Genomic DNA, 14580 nt, shown 5'->3' on the forward strand with positions numbered 1-14580 from the left:
AGAAATGTGATTGAGGGAAAACTGGAATAGCCAAGAAACAGCTGCAGATGGAGAGATCGAGCTTAAAGAAAAGAAGAGTAAAAGGAATGGACAGATGGATGGGTTTTGTGTGTGTGTGTGTGTGTGTGTGTGTGTGTGTGTGTGAGGAGTATAAGAATGAGAAACAAAAAATAAAACGAAGAGAGCGTCAGATACAAGAAGATGACTGACAAACGACAGAATAAAAAGACATGATCACATGATGGCGGCAGGTAGCCTAGTGGTTAGAGCGTTGGACCAGTAACCGAAAGGTTGCTGGATCAATTCCCCGAGCTGACAAGGTAAAAATATGTTGTTCTGCCCATGAACATGGCAGTTAACCCACTGTTCCCTGGTAGGCCATCATTGTAAATAAGAATTTGTTCTTAACTGACTTGCCTAGTTAAATGAAGGTTACATGGACAGATGGTGTAGGAAGAGAGGCGACAATGGATAGATTAGATGGGATGCATGGAGGTGGTGAGAAGAAGGGATGAGGAACTGATGGAGCAGTATAATAAAGAGTGTTTATGAAAGCAGACATATCTACACTGGGTATACAAAACATTAAAAACACCTTCCTAATGTTGAGTTGTTTGGGTTTGGCCATCATTGTAAATAAGAATTTGTTCTTAACTGACTTGCCTAGTTAAATACAGGTTAAATAAAATAAAAGAGATGTCCATTGGGTGGTTGACCATTCTTGACACACAAGGGAAACACCAGTGCTTTTAGCACCTACCACCATACCCCGTTCAAAGGCACTTATTTTGTGGCACACATACACAATTCATGTCTCAATTATCTCAAGGCTTAAAAATATTTGTTTACCAGTCTCCTCCCCTTCATCTATACTGATTTAAGTGACATCAATAAGGGATCATAGCTTTCACCTGGTCAGTCTGTCAAATCATGTTCTTAATGTGTATATACTACATTGGCCATATACAATACTGCACATATATATTGGCCAATTACAAATATATTGGCCATATACCACACATATATTGGCTATATTGTGTACTACACATAAATTGTCCTTATACTGTACATATAGCATACAGCGCTACCCAAGTAAGTACAGGACTGCAGGGTTTCCGAGCTGCTACCCACTCACTGCAGTAAGACCAGCACCTACCTACCTACCTACCTACCTCAGCCTTCCCAAAATAAGCTGGTGGGTTGTTGGGAGAAAAACCTGCTGCTCTGCTACAAAAAAAGCATCAAGACTCTGTGGGCTCAGAGGATTCATGACAGCAGAATGCCAGCGAAGGGCTGTCTAAATATACACATAAAAAAATAGCACTGAGACACTTGAAATCACTTGTATGTTTTCATGCAAAACATGTATGCTTTCAGGGTTGGGTAGGTTACATTCTAAATGTAATCAGTTAGTTACTAGTTACCTGTCCAAAATTGTAAATCAGTAACGTAATAGTGGTCTCTGATATGTAGTCAGACTCACTCAGGTGGAACAAACTTAAACTTGTGCCCTTTTTTTAATGATGAATTGAATGTCATTGAAAAAAACAGAAAGGTGTCACTGAATTGTTTTGCAAACATCCTTTCTGAATTTAAAAGTAATCCAAAAGCAATCACCTATTTTTTCAAAAGTATCTGTAATCTGATTACAATATTGTAGTTGGTAACGTAACTGATTACAGTTAGTTTTTTTAAACTCATATTCCATGTAATCTCCTCAACCTTGTATGCTTCCTACATATATAGTATAATAATTCACTGTATAACATAAGGCCTATACTCTGTCACTGAGTAGCAGTTAGAGATAGAGGAGTGTACACTTGAAATCAATCATATGTTTTCACCCAAAACACATGTTTGATATGTCCAAGTAGGGTTTTATAATTTAGCCTTTAACACAAGGCCTATACTCTGATATGACTGTCACTGAGCAGCAGATATGGGAGGGGATTGTAAACCACGGACTGGTAGACACGGAAAATGCAGAGGAGAGAATGGAGTAGGAGGACAGTGAGTAAGCAAATCCTCCTCTCCCTTTCTGTGCTTTAGTGGATAGATTCAAGCACTCCTGTCACTGTCTGGCTAATCATGGATCCTTCAGTAGGTATTAACACGGCCAGTCTGAGGCACCAACACAAACCTCTCATTCAACCATACAAATGTTTACCACGCAAGCATTTACTATACTATTACTATATTACAGTGGAGTGGAGACAACACATAAAGCAATATATTGTCCATAAAGGTTGGGAAAGACAATAATATCATAGGGAAAAAGTACACAAATACACAAATAGAGAACAAGTCAAGACCTCCGCATTCCACCCAAACATGTGACATGGAAAGTGCAGAAATAAAACAACAATTTATCCAGTTCTCAGTACCAACTCATTTTTGTATATACTGAAGGTAAAATGTTGAAATATATCAAGCTAGTACACTATAATATATAAATACTGGTAAGGCCTTACGGTGTGGTATCCACTTTGCATAATTTTGCATTCATCACATTCAAACATATTCATTTGGTGACATATTTAGAGGTTGGCAAGACATGAACCTCAACCTCACACCTGTGTAGCATATTCAGTGAGGTGAAAAATGTCAGAATGTTGCAGATATAAATGTAATGGATACCACCGACACGATTCCCTATTCTACACAATCTATTTCTATCTCAGTGTTCTGTTAGGGAGTGGTCAAAATGTATACAATTGTTACCAGGAGGAAAATTGAGGAGGGTCATGCTTTTTTATGTAAAATAATGACAAATCACGCATTCCCGATTCTTTCATAATAATATAATATATGCCATTTAGCAGACGCTTTTATCCAAAGCGACTTACAGTCATGTGTGCATACATTCTACGTATGGGTGGTCCCGGGAATCGAACCCACTAACCTGGCGTTACAAGCGCCATGCTCTACCAACTGAGCTACAGAAGGACCATAGAATGTAATGGACGCATATGATGTCTGTAAAATACTTTTTTGAAGATTAGCTCCTCATAATCAGTACAATGCTAAGCTAATTACCAGCTATATGTGGCACCATGTTTGTTGACATCATACAATGCATTCTGGTTGTAACGTAAACGTCTGTCAGACCAAAGATGATATAACAAAATGAGGTGAAGGGATGGTTCACTCGTCTTTCCAGTACTTCCAGAAGTGAATGATGGTAGACGACACACCCCCTTCAGCATGCATACTGCAAACAGACCCAACTCATCTTATAACATCTTATCTTAGGTTGACATGATAAAACTGTGTTTGTGCAAAATGTTTGTGAAAAAACTGTGGCCAGCTCAAATGCTGACTGTTGCGTCAATCGTAACTTGACGTTCTAAATAAGTGTTCTTATCACACCGGTTTGAGTGCACGCTGCAGGGTCCGCTGTAGAATGACAACACCCGTATGTTCATAAGTGTCAAAGGGTTAAGTTGATTGGCTCTCAAAGTTGTCCGTCAAACCCAGTATTATCTCCACCACGGCACTTGCAGTGAAGCGCACTTCTTATTTTTGTTCTTGGGTTCTTAGCCAGATGCGGTAAGAGGTAATTTGCACTTTAATTACCTTCTGTCTTTGGAATATGATATATTTCTGGAGTAAGATAAGTATTTCTAAGATATACAGTACCAGTCAAACGTTTGGACCCTACTCATTCCAGGGTTTTTCTTTATTTTTGTACTATTTTCTACATTGTAGAATAATAACAAATACATCAAAACTATGAAATAACACATATGGAATCATTTATTAACCCAAAAAGTGTTAAACACATCAAAATATATTTTATTTTTTAGATTATTTTTGAGATTCATAGTAGCCACCCTATGCCTTGATGAGAGCTTTGCACACTCTTGGCATTCTCTCAACCAGATTCATGAGGTAGACACCTGGAATGCATTTCAATTAACAGGTGTGCCTTGTTAAAAGTTAATTTGTGGAATTTCTTTCATTCTTAATGTTTGAGCCAATCAGTTCTCGACAAAGCATTTCTGTATGGACCTCGCTTTGTACATGGGGGCATTGTCATGCTGAAACAGGAAAGGGCCTTCTCCTTCACTGGAACTATGGGAAATCTAGCACGACCCACGACAAGCACGACCCACGACAAGCACGACCCATGAAAAACAGACCCAGACCATATGTTTGCCCTCTGGTTGGTATTGTCATGGGAACAATTTAGTCCTTTTTGAGCAGAATAAGGTCGATTTATCTATTTGACAAGCATTCTGTACATTAGAAATAAAGTATTTCCTAATTTTCCATGGCAATCGACTGTGGCAATTTACCCAACACTTTTTATGAATGGAAATTAATGTTGGTGTACTGTTATTTTATTTGCTTACTATTTATGTTATCCAAATGTGTCTGGTATGGTAATTTCTTACCAGGAAAAAGAAGGTATGCCCCTGGACTGTTCATATTTGAAATGTCTAACTACATCAAGTCAATCAGTAGATTGCATTATTTGTATCAGAAGAGCTTGGGGCAGAATCAAACCCACACCAACACGGTAGGCCTATACATATGCTGAAGGCAGTGGCCCTAACTGCTACCCCACCCCAGGCCACGATTTAACTAAATTTTGACAGCTCATTCGTAACCTTCAGATAAACTAGATTCTTCTTATTATAAAAAAATATATATTGTTTTATCTTCACCCCTTTTTCTCCCCAATTGGTAGTTACAGTCTTGTCCCATCACTGAAACTCCTGTCCAGACTCGGTCGAGAGCCATGTGTCCTCTGAACCACAACCCTACCAAGCCGCACTGCTTCTTGACACACTGCTCATTCAACCCAGAAGCCAGCCACGCTAATGTGTCGGAGGGAACACCATCCAGCTGGCAACTGAAGACAGTATGAGTGTGATGGGACAAGGACATCCCAGCCGGCCAAATCTTCCCCTAACCCGACGACACTGGGTCAATTGTGCGCCGCCTCATGGGTCTCCCGGTCAAGGCTGGCTGTGGCACAGTCTGGGATTGAACCCAGGCCTGTAGTGACACCTCAAGCCTTAGACCGCTGCACCACTCAGGAGGCCCCACACTAGACACTTGTATGTCATAGCCTAGTGGAGACCAATAACTACCTTGTGTTATTAAGCTATATAAAACAACAATTATTGATGTGTATGTGTACATTTCAATGTTGCAGTAATAGGACCTAAGCCTATAGAGAGAACATTATTTTAAGATACTGAGTCCTGATCCCAATGACTCGACTGCCCCCGAGTGGAAAGAAAGAGAACGGCTAATTTTTAGCCAATCACAAGGTTCATTTTCCTGATGCATCAGGAAAATTCTCTGCAAGTTAAGATCTGACATCTGTAGATCTGATCCATGATATTGCCTTGATATTTAGCACAGCCAGGTTAGAAGGTCAATGTGTTGACTTGCACACCTCTGACAGGCTACCTTCAAAAGAACTTCCCAGAATCACTAATTCCTTATCCTGTCACCCAGCACCATCTATTGCCTTTAATCACCTATTTTCTATTTTCTCTTCCTTCCTATTTTATCCTTCCTTTTTCAAATGAAAAACCGGCTGATACAGAGTTAAAGAGCTATATAGTAGCACACACCACTGCAGGCTACTCTGATAGAGGGAGAGGAGAGTTGACTAGATAGTACAACGCTTTGGCTCGCCAAGCTCCAGAACTTTTCAGGAGCTTTGCAGGAGCGTTGTGGCTTAGCCACGCATCATTGGAATGCATTTCAGCCAGGACTACCCCACTCCTGATTGTGGAGGGCTGTCTGATGCCAGGCCCCATATATCGAGAACCGAGTGTCTCCAAGAAGGAGATTTTTGCATGCTCCCAGACGGCAAACAAGTGTTTACATTCTTGCCACCCATGGGCGGCATGACACGGCGGCTATTATAGTCTTCTCAGACGCAGACACTCGGATCAAGGTAAACAAAATGGCAGCACGAGAGAGAGAGTGACTTAGGATCGAGTCAAAGCAAACAACATCTTTGAAGCTTATTCCATAGATCTCCTTTTTCAAGTCCAGTGCTGAATCCTCATCCTCAACTATAAGCGATGAGAAAGGACTGGAGTGGAGATTTGTTGTATTTTTTTTTCTACATACCCAGCTGTACCTATTGAGATAAAGTGAGACAAAGCTATGACCCTACAGGTTAAGAGCCGATAGGCATCCTAAGGTTGTTACGAGTCATTGTAGACTCAAACACACCACCTTTGGCAGCCTCCTGGGGAGGGTTCAGAGGTACAACGTTCCAAAAAAACAACTCCGACATTCCATCATTCCACAGTACATAGAGGAGGCCTATGGAATGGCAGAAGATCATTTTGTACACACATTCCAGCCCTGAGCTAACCCATAGAAAAACCCTGTGTCTGTCAGCTACTCAGCTCTTCATCAAATCCCACAAATGAAGGGGAGGGAAGGGCTCAAGAGAACATATGGAGGTTAGAGGAAGAGAGGAAAGGAATGAACCTATGACGTCAGAGGTAGAGAAAGAAGGGATGAGTTTTGTGCCTCCTTTACTACAGCAAAACAGAGCAGTTACAGAAGCTGCAGGACTGGAGAATGAGACGGGATGCATCCAAAATGGCATCCTATTCCCTATTTAGTGCACTACTTTTGACTACATAGTGCACTACGTTTGACTAGAGCTTGCATAGAGCCCGCCAAGGACTTCTCTCTCTCTCTCTCCTCAATTTTGAGAACAGAAACCATTTCAAGATCGCACTCCTCTCCTCCCTGAGATAGAACATTATTTGTCAGCCAGCAGTCAGCCAAGAGATTAAATTACCACTATTTTCACTGTGAGCCTGCATGCCTCACTGGGTGTGTGTGTGTGTGTGCGCGTGTGTGTGTCAGGGTTTCTGTTAGGTAATAGCCGGCTTTTGGATGCATTTATTTTTTAAGTCGGTAAATACAATTTTCACCGGCCAATTGTCTAGGAGAAGAAAAAAATCCCATTGCAAAATAATGCTTTTTTGCCTATTCATTGATGGAAATATCAGCCAATGCAAATACATTTCACAGGTCATGCTTATTGGTCTATAGGTTAATTTGCATAATTATTCTTACAGTTACAGAGCCTAGTTTGAGTGGAGTCAAACATGCGCTTTTATAAGCTCAATCATTGTACAACAATTCTAAATGCAATCGTGTGTTAAAAACAGTTTTGATGGTCATGATTAAAGAGCTACTATTTGTATTTTTCAACTGGTAATTGAAGCGTGCTTCCCATTCAAGTGCTTAAGCAATGGTAGGCAGGCTTCAGAGTGACAAACCACTTTGCAATGTGAATTGGAGTTAGTATGCATTTTGAAAACATAAACTTAATTGTGTGGAACCTGAACATTTTACCTTGCTTCAAAGTAGCCGAGCCAAAATCAGTTTCTATAAACATGGAGGCAAATATTTTATAAAGACTTCTATATGCCATTGAAACAAGTAGCCCATTTCTCTCATGTTCAATTGGTTTTCAAATTAACTTATTTCATTGTCCAGTAGCCAAAGGCACAATCCTAGTCATATTAGCAAACCCATGCAAGTTGTTAAACATTTCTAACTGATATTTTCATCCGAATGTACAGTGCACATTTGACAAAGGTATTTTCCCACAAACATTCGCGCGTAGCCTACTATCGTGTGTGCATTGCTGCCCTTATAATGTGAAGAAACAATAGTTTATCAACATTTTAAGATAAACATTTTGATCTGTTGCTTCAACCTCAATGTCTTTTAAAGTTATTTTGATGTACTGGTTGTATGAATTTGGGATCTATCATCCCACAACTCTCCAAAAGTTAGTTTGGAATAGGCTATTTATTTTTTTGCACAGAATGACACGCTGACCAATAGTATAGGTCAACTTGACTATTATGGGGTAAAATAGATTGACAGACTAGTGATTTTTCTGTCCGTTACTCGTTTTGTTGGCTGAGGAAAAGCAAATGTGGACAGTTATTCTAACATCTTCAAAGTGTGCATCGGAATTCGGAAAGGACGCACCCCGTTGCATGTTCTGTTAAAATGAATGACCATAATCTAAATGTGATGTCTGTCATTCTGAGCACTGTGAGTGGACACACTTACTCAACCAATGCGTCCGGTAAATTTCTCAAATGTCAGGTAAATTTAAAATACTACCGGTCAAATGTCCGACGCCACAGTTTTGTAACAGAAACCCTGTTATGTGTGTGTGTAAGAGAGAAAGTGTGTCAGAGGGAATGTGGGAATGAGTTGTTACTGCAAGTGTGTTTGGGATGTGCGTGTTCACCAGTATGTGTGTAGAGATTTGTTTTAGCGTCGCCTGCCTCTGACAGAGAGAATGAGGGCGGTCCAGGGCCATCAGACATGACTGCCCCTAAGGACAGAGCAACGCGCCAATCAGCTTCCTACTTCTTGGTCCGATCCTCCCACTGACCTGACCCCTCCCCCTCACACAAGTTTCCCCTAGTTACAGATCTAGGATCAGCTTCTCCTCTCCCAATACTGACCTTAATCATTAGTGGATACAACTTCACAGCACTGCGGCTTTCACTACAAACTATAGGCGAGGAACGTTTAAACGAAATTGGGATCCTTAACGTTAAGAAAAATCCCTAACGGAAAAAGTGTTTGTTTTTCCCACAAAACTAAAATCACAGTGCAGCTGTCTCACCTGCTTTTTCTCTTAGCTAATGATGCGAGTGTGTGTTCAGTCTTCAGTATGTGAAATACAGCATTTACATTCAGCTTTTGATTGCCGATAGATGGCCTCGTGCACGGTTCTGACTCCGTCTGCCAGGTTGTTGACCTGCCTATACTGTTCCCCTCTTCGTCCCTCGTTCGCTATGACATATGCAAGTGGTTGTGTTCACGGAAGTATGGACACAAATCAGTTTCATCTGTTAAAAAATGGTGAATCGTAGAAGTCGATTCGTAGTGGAAGATGTATTTTCTTTCTACTAAATGTCCTGGTAAGTCACAGTATTTAACTTTAGTGTACTTTTTTGGAGAGTGGTCTGCGAATAGGGAGGCTGCGCACAGCAGCTCGATATTATTTGATTGACAGTTCTGGTCACCTAGTGATGGACGTTAGTCCAGCTTCAGAAGCAGCATTCTTTTACAGACAAGTCAAATATCCATTTGTTGCGCTTCGAAACTATCTCCAGACAAGGCTTTGTGTCAGCATTAAACAAACATGCCATAGCTGAGGCGCTTTCAAGGGTATATGACTGCGGTAGATAGAGTGCCTTGTATTCACCCCCCTTGGCGATTTTCCTATTTTAATGCATTTCAACCTGTCATTTAAATTCATTTTTATTTGGATTTCTTGTAATGGACATACACAAAATAGTCCAAATTGGTGAAGTGAAATTTTAAAAAATAACTTGTTTCAAAAATGTCAACAACAATAAAAAAGGAAAAGTGGTGCGTGCATATGTATTCACCCCCTTTGCTATGAATTCCCTAAATAAGATCTGGTGCAACCAACTACCTTCATAAGTCACATAATTAGTTAAATAAAGTCCACCTGTGTGCAATCTAAGTGTCGCATGATCAGTCAAGTGATCTCAGTATATATACACCTGTTCTGAAAGGCCCCAGAGTCTGCAACACCACTAATCAAGGGGCACCATGAAGACCAAGGAGCTCTCCAAACAGGTCAACGACAAAATTGTGGAGAAGTACACATCAGAGTTTGGTTATAAAAAAATATCTGAAACTTTGAACATCCCACAGAGCACCATTTAAATCCATTATTAGAAAATGGAAAGAATATGGCACCACAACAAACCTGCCAAGAGAGGGCCACCCACCAAAACTCACGGGCCAGGCAGAGGGCATTAATCAGAGGCAACAGAGACCAAAGATAACCCTGAATGAGCTTTACGCATACTGCTAAAGCAACTCGAGCGGTTTAAGGGGAAACATTTACATGTCTTGGAATGGCCTAGTCAAAGCCCAGACCTCAATCCAATTGAGAATCTGTGGTATAACTTAAAGATTGCTGTACACCAGCAGGAACTCATCCAACTTGAAGGAGCTGGAGTAGTTTTGCCTTGAAGAATGGGCAAAATTCCCAGTGGCTAGATGTGCCAAGCTTATAGAGACGTACCCCGAGAGACTTGCAGCTGTAATTGCTGCAAAAGGTGGCTCTACAAAGTATTGACTTTGGGGGGTGAATAGTTATGCATGCTCAAGTTCTGTTTTTTTGGGCTTATTTCTTGTTTGTTTCACAAACAATATTTTGCATCTTCAAAGCAGTAGGCATATTGTGTAAATGAAATGATACAACCCCCCAAAAAATATATTTTAATTCCAGGTTGTAAGGAAACAAAATAAGAAAAATGCCAAGGGGGTGAATACTTTTGCAAGCCACTGTAATTTCATTGCCAGGCCCTAGCAGTCATACATACATAACCATTATTCTGCATTGTGAATCGTTTTAACAGAAAAACAACAACTTTCAGTTTAAAAAGATTGCACAATTGTCCATCCCTACTACAAACAGCCTGGCAACTGGCAAAAAACACATTGATTACACTATACTTTGTACGTATCAGTGGAGGCACCTCAGAGAAGGAAGGGGAGGACCATCCTCCTCAGTGAATTTCATAAAAATAAAAATAGTAAAACATGTAAAAAGTTATACTTTTTAGATAAAATTATACAGAATATATTCACCTCACCAAACAATTGATTAAAACTCACTTTTTTTGCAATCAAGGTCTACAGTAGCCTCGACAGCAATCTGTAGGGCAGCACCATTGTGTCGCCGGAGGACAGCTAACTTCTTTCTTCCTCTAGGGACATTGACTTCAATACAAGATCTAGGAAACTCATGGTTCTCACCCCTTCCATAGACTTACACAGCAATCATGACAACTTCCGGAGGACATCCTCCAACATATCAGAGCTCTTGCAGCATGAACTGACATGTTGTCCGCCCAATCAAAGGATCAGAGATTGAATCTATTACTGAAAGCATAAGCTACAACTAGCAAACACTGCAGTGCATAAAATGTGGTGAGTAGTTGACTCGAGAGAGACAATAGTTGAACAGTTTAACAAATTAACAAATGAACAAATTAATTTCTTAAATGGAGTAGTAAAACAGAGAGAGCGAGAGATTTTGTAAACATTTTTCACTTTCACTTACTTAGCTAGCAAATGCAGCTAGCTAGTTTAGCCTGCTCAAACAGAGGGATGCTATATTGGCTAGCTGGCTATGACTATCCAACACTGGAACTCTTCCGAGTCAAGGTAAGCTTTTGGTTTTACTAATTTATTGCCACTGGGAACTGTCGGTGTAACTGCTAAACTGCTTACTACACTGTACTGCATGATTGTAGCAGGTGACGTTGACTTTACTTTCGCTGATATGGTGAGCTAGCTGTGGGGATGATATGAAGGTTTGGCTTGGAAAGGTTTTTCTGCCTGGTCACAGACAGCTGGTGTTGTACATTGATGTCCACAAACAAAGGGAAAGGTGAGAAGAGGGTGCGTAGATGCGAGAAGGAATACAACAAGCTGTTTGTATGTGGCTATGAAATTGAACTGTTTGCGTGTCATCAGAGGTGCATTCATTCTGCCGATTCTGTTGAAAAACGTTTCTTAAACGGAAGCAAGCTGAACGAAACGGGGATAAACATATCTGAATTTGTCGAAAAGAAAGTTGTTTGCAACTGTTGGACTAATGATTACACCCTAGGTCAGCTAGATGCAGGCAGGAGTGTGCAAGGCGATATTGAATGCGTCACTGTCTGTCGAAGTGTCACTGTCTGTGACCTAAAATTATTCTCTCGACCTGTGTGCACGTACGTTGAATTCATAGGCTAGGTTGTAGAAACCTCATGATGGGTATAGGGAACATTTTTGTATCGTGTAGTAGCCTAAACCTATTGATGTTAAACTGCACTGACCACCACTGGTGATAAAGAATAAAGAAACAACATCCGATAAAGAAACCACATTCTGAGTTTAAACACGGCCTAGCTAATCATTAAATCATTAATTTATTTAACTAAGCAAGTCAGTTAAGAACAAATTATTATTTACAATGACGACCTAGGAACAGTGGGGGCAAGAAGACATTTTTTTTACCTTGTCAGCTTGGGGATTGGATCTAGTAACCTTTCTGTTACTGGCCCAACGCTCTAACCACTAGTCTACCTGCCGCCCCATGAGAAACAATGTATCAATAACAAAGAAATGAGCCATTTAGACACATTAAAACATTAACACTGGAACAAGTGCATCTCCACAGATAATGGAGCGCCTCCACATGTCTGGGCTGTGTTTTGTCTCACTGCCCCCTGGAGCCCAGCAGAGCACATAGCGGCACTCACACAGATGGTGAGCAGCAGATTCGGCGCCCCGACATCACAGTCCAGTGTTTACCTGGAATCATGTCAGCTTTATATATTCATGACATTTCTATCTGGAAGGTTCCACGACGTTTTGCCTATTGAACGTCCATACTTTCTAAAGCAGCAGCAATTGTCAACTACATTTTCCAAGATGTAAAATGTTTGGACATGCAATAGGCGATTGGCTAGTGATCGGTTCCTTCAAAATGAAATGAAAAACATGTACAATATTTTCATAATGAAGCATTCTTATTATATTGTAGTGTTTACAGTATAATTTCTATTGTGCATGCTTATATTATTAAACCGCTTAGATGTGACCATATTTGTTACCTTGCGCAATTAGTCCACCTCCTATTGTAACTTCATAGCTTCTGGCTATTTTGCCATCGTATCAGCCTACTTCCCAAACGCATCATAACCACCGCCAATTGTGAGTCATAACAAAAACATTTCCCAGCAGCTATTGTACGCATACAATACTGTCAGGTCTTGTTCTATATCACACTGAAAAAAAATACTTGCGTCCAGCTGATATGAAAAAGTAAAAATTAATAGTTTTCCCTATGTGCCCTCTCTATCGTGTGGACTCCTGAAATAATTGCTGCGCTCAGAAATTCACTTGGCCTTTTAAAATGGTCACACAGTCAAACTCCCGACACCATTTTGAGCCGCACATATCTTTACCAAAATCTGATCTGCTGCTACATGAGTAGAAAAAATGTATAGCCAGTACAAGGGGTCGGCTGCGTTTCCTCTACACTCGCTCTCAGCCCATGTCACATTTTATAATGCATCCTTGAGATCCAAGGCCGTTGCTCCGGCGATTACATTGTTACACACTTATGTCAGGTTTTATTTGCCAATGGACCACAGCGACCTATGGCTTGGAACGTGTAGCCTAGTCTTACCCATTTGTAATATTTTACAACATTCATGTCCATTACATTTTTTTATGTATGCATAGCAAATATATATATATATATATTTACATTATCAGGCAGGACACGTCTGTCTCCAAGACTATGAACACGTTATGATATCAGACTCACCAAACGTCCAAGGGAATTTATTATCGTGGAGCACCTCGTCTTTAATTATATGCTGAGTCCGGAGTCACTGATTTCCCTTGTTCAATGCTGGCGGTTTTCTCCAAGGTTTGCTTCGGTGGTTTCTCATAAGCGGCGTTGGTAACATCGACATCCACACAAAGTGGGGGGATGGGAATATCGAGAGTGAACGAGGGGTAACGGAGGGGGGCAGTAAAACCTTGCAAACACAAGGGGAGGACCTTTTTCTCCTGCGTGACTGTCAAACAGGGACCAATTCAGAAGTCTCACGACCTCACACATCGATCCATCTATCATCAAGTGCACTGGAGTTGGAAATATAGGCTACATTTATTAAGAAAAATTATGACATGATCCTTCATTAAACTTTCTGATTTATGTGTTCTCACATCTCTGTATATTGGTCCTATTTAAATGTGTGTGCAGTAGTGGAAAATATACATTTTTACAGAGGACCTTGAATCCCTTATAGAATTATCATGACAGCAGGGAGGTTTTCATATAAGAAAAAATGAAAATCAAATGGGAGATTTATGGCAAATGACAGAATAGAATAGAATATTTTTGCTCTGTAAAACGTACTAGGCATCCTTGCCTTCTTATTTCTGTTGTGTTTTTGCTATTGCCATGTCAATCATGATGTATGTATATAATAGCAGCATTATCTGTCATTCAAGAAAGATGGGGCTTTTTTAGCAACGAAAAATATATATATTCTTTTTGGGGGGGGGGGGGCATGCCTGTTTTGCATGTTATTTTGGCATTAATACGTGTCACATCAGTTTGCAAACAATGTTAAAAAAGATATATACACTACCTTTCAAAAGTTCAGGGTCCTGTAGAAATGTCCATGTTTTTGAAAGAAAGAACAATTTTGGTCCATTAAAATGCTGATTTTTATGGAATAGCTACAAAGGTGTACAGAGGCCCATTATCAGCAACCATCACTCCTGTGTTCCAATGGCACGTTGTTAGCTAATCCAAGTTTATTGTTTTAAAAAGGCTAATTGATCATTAGAAAACCCTTTTGCAATTATGTTAGCACAGCTGAAAACTGTTGTACTGATTGAAGAAGAAATAAAACTGGCCTTCTTTAAACTAGTTGAGTATCTGGAGCGTCAGCATTTGTGGGTTTGATTACAGGCTCAAAATGGCCAGAAACAAAT

At 40.2% G+C, this 14580-nt stretch overlaps 1 protein-coding gene across 3 annotated transcripts in view; it reads right to left on the reverse strand.

Moving 5' to 3' along the window:
- Window positions 1-14380, reverse strand: part of LOC118389923 (protein FAM168A-like) — a 56011-nt gene extending 41631 nt beyond the window's left edge. Inside the window, exon 1 of one of the 3 annotated variants that reach the window (XM_035779915.2) lies at window positions 14232-14380. The gene's annotated coding sequence lies outside the window, so the exon portion shown is untranslated. Of the gene's footprint in view, window positions 1-13396; window positions 13631-14231 lie in introns of those variants that run through there. The other 2 variants (XM_035779916.2, XM_035779914.2) reach the window with 2 other exon arrangements.
- Window positions 14381-14580: the final 200 nt, after the last annotated feature.

Source organism: Oncorhynchus keta, chromosome 11 (genome assembly GCF_023373465.1).
Source record: "Oncorhynchus keta strain PuntledgeMale-10-30-2019 chromosome 11, Oket_V2, whole genome shotgun sequence".
Lineage (NCBI taxonomy): Eukaryota > Metazoa > Chordata > Actinopteri > Salmoniformes > Salmonidae > Oncorhynchus > Oncorhynchus keta.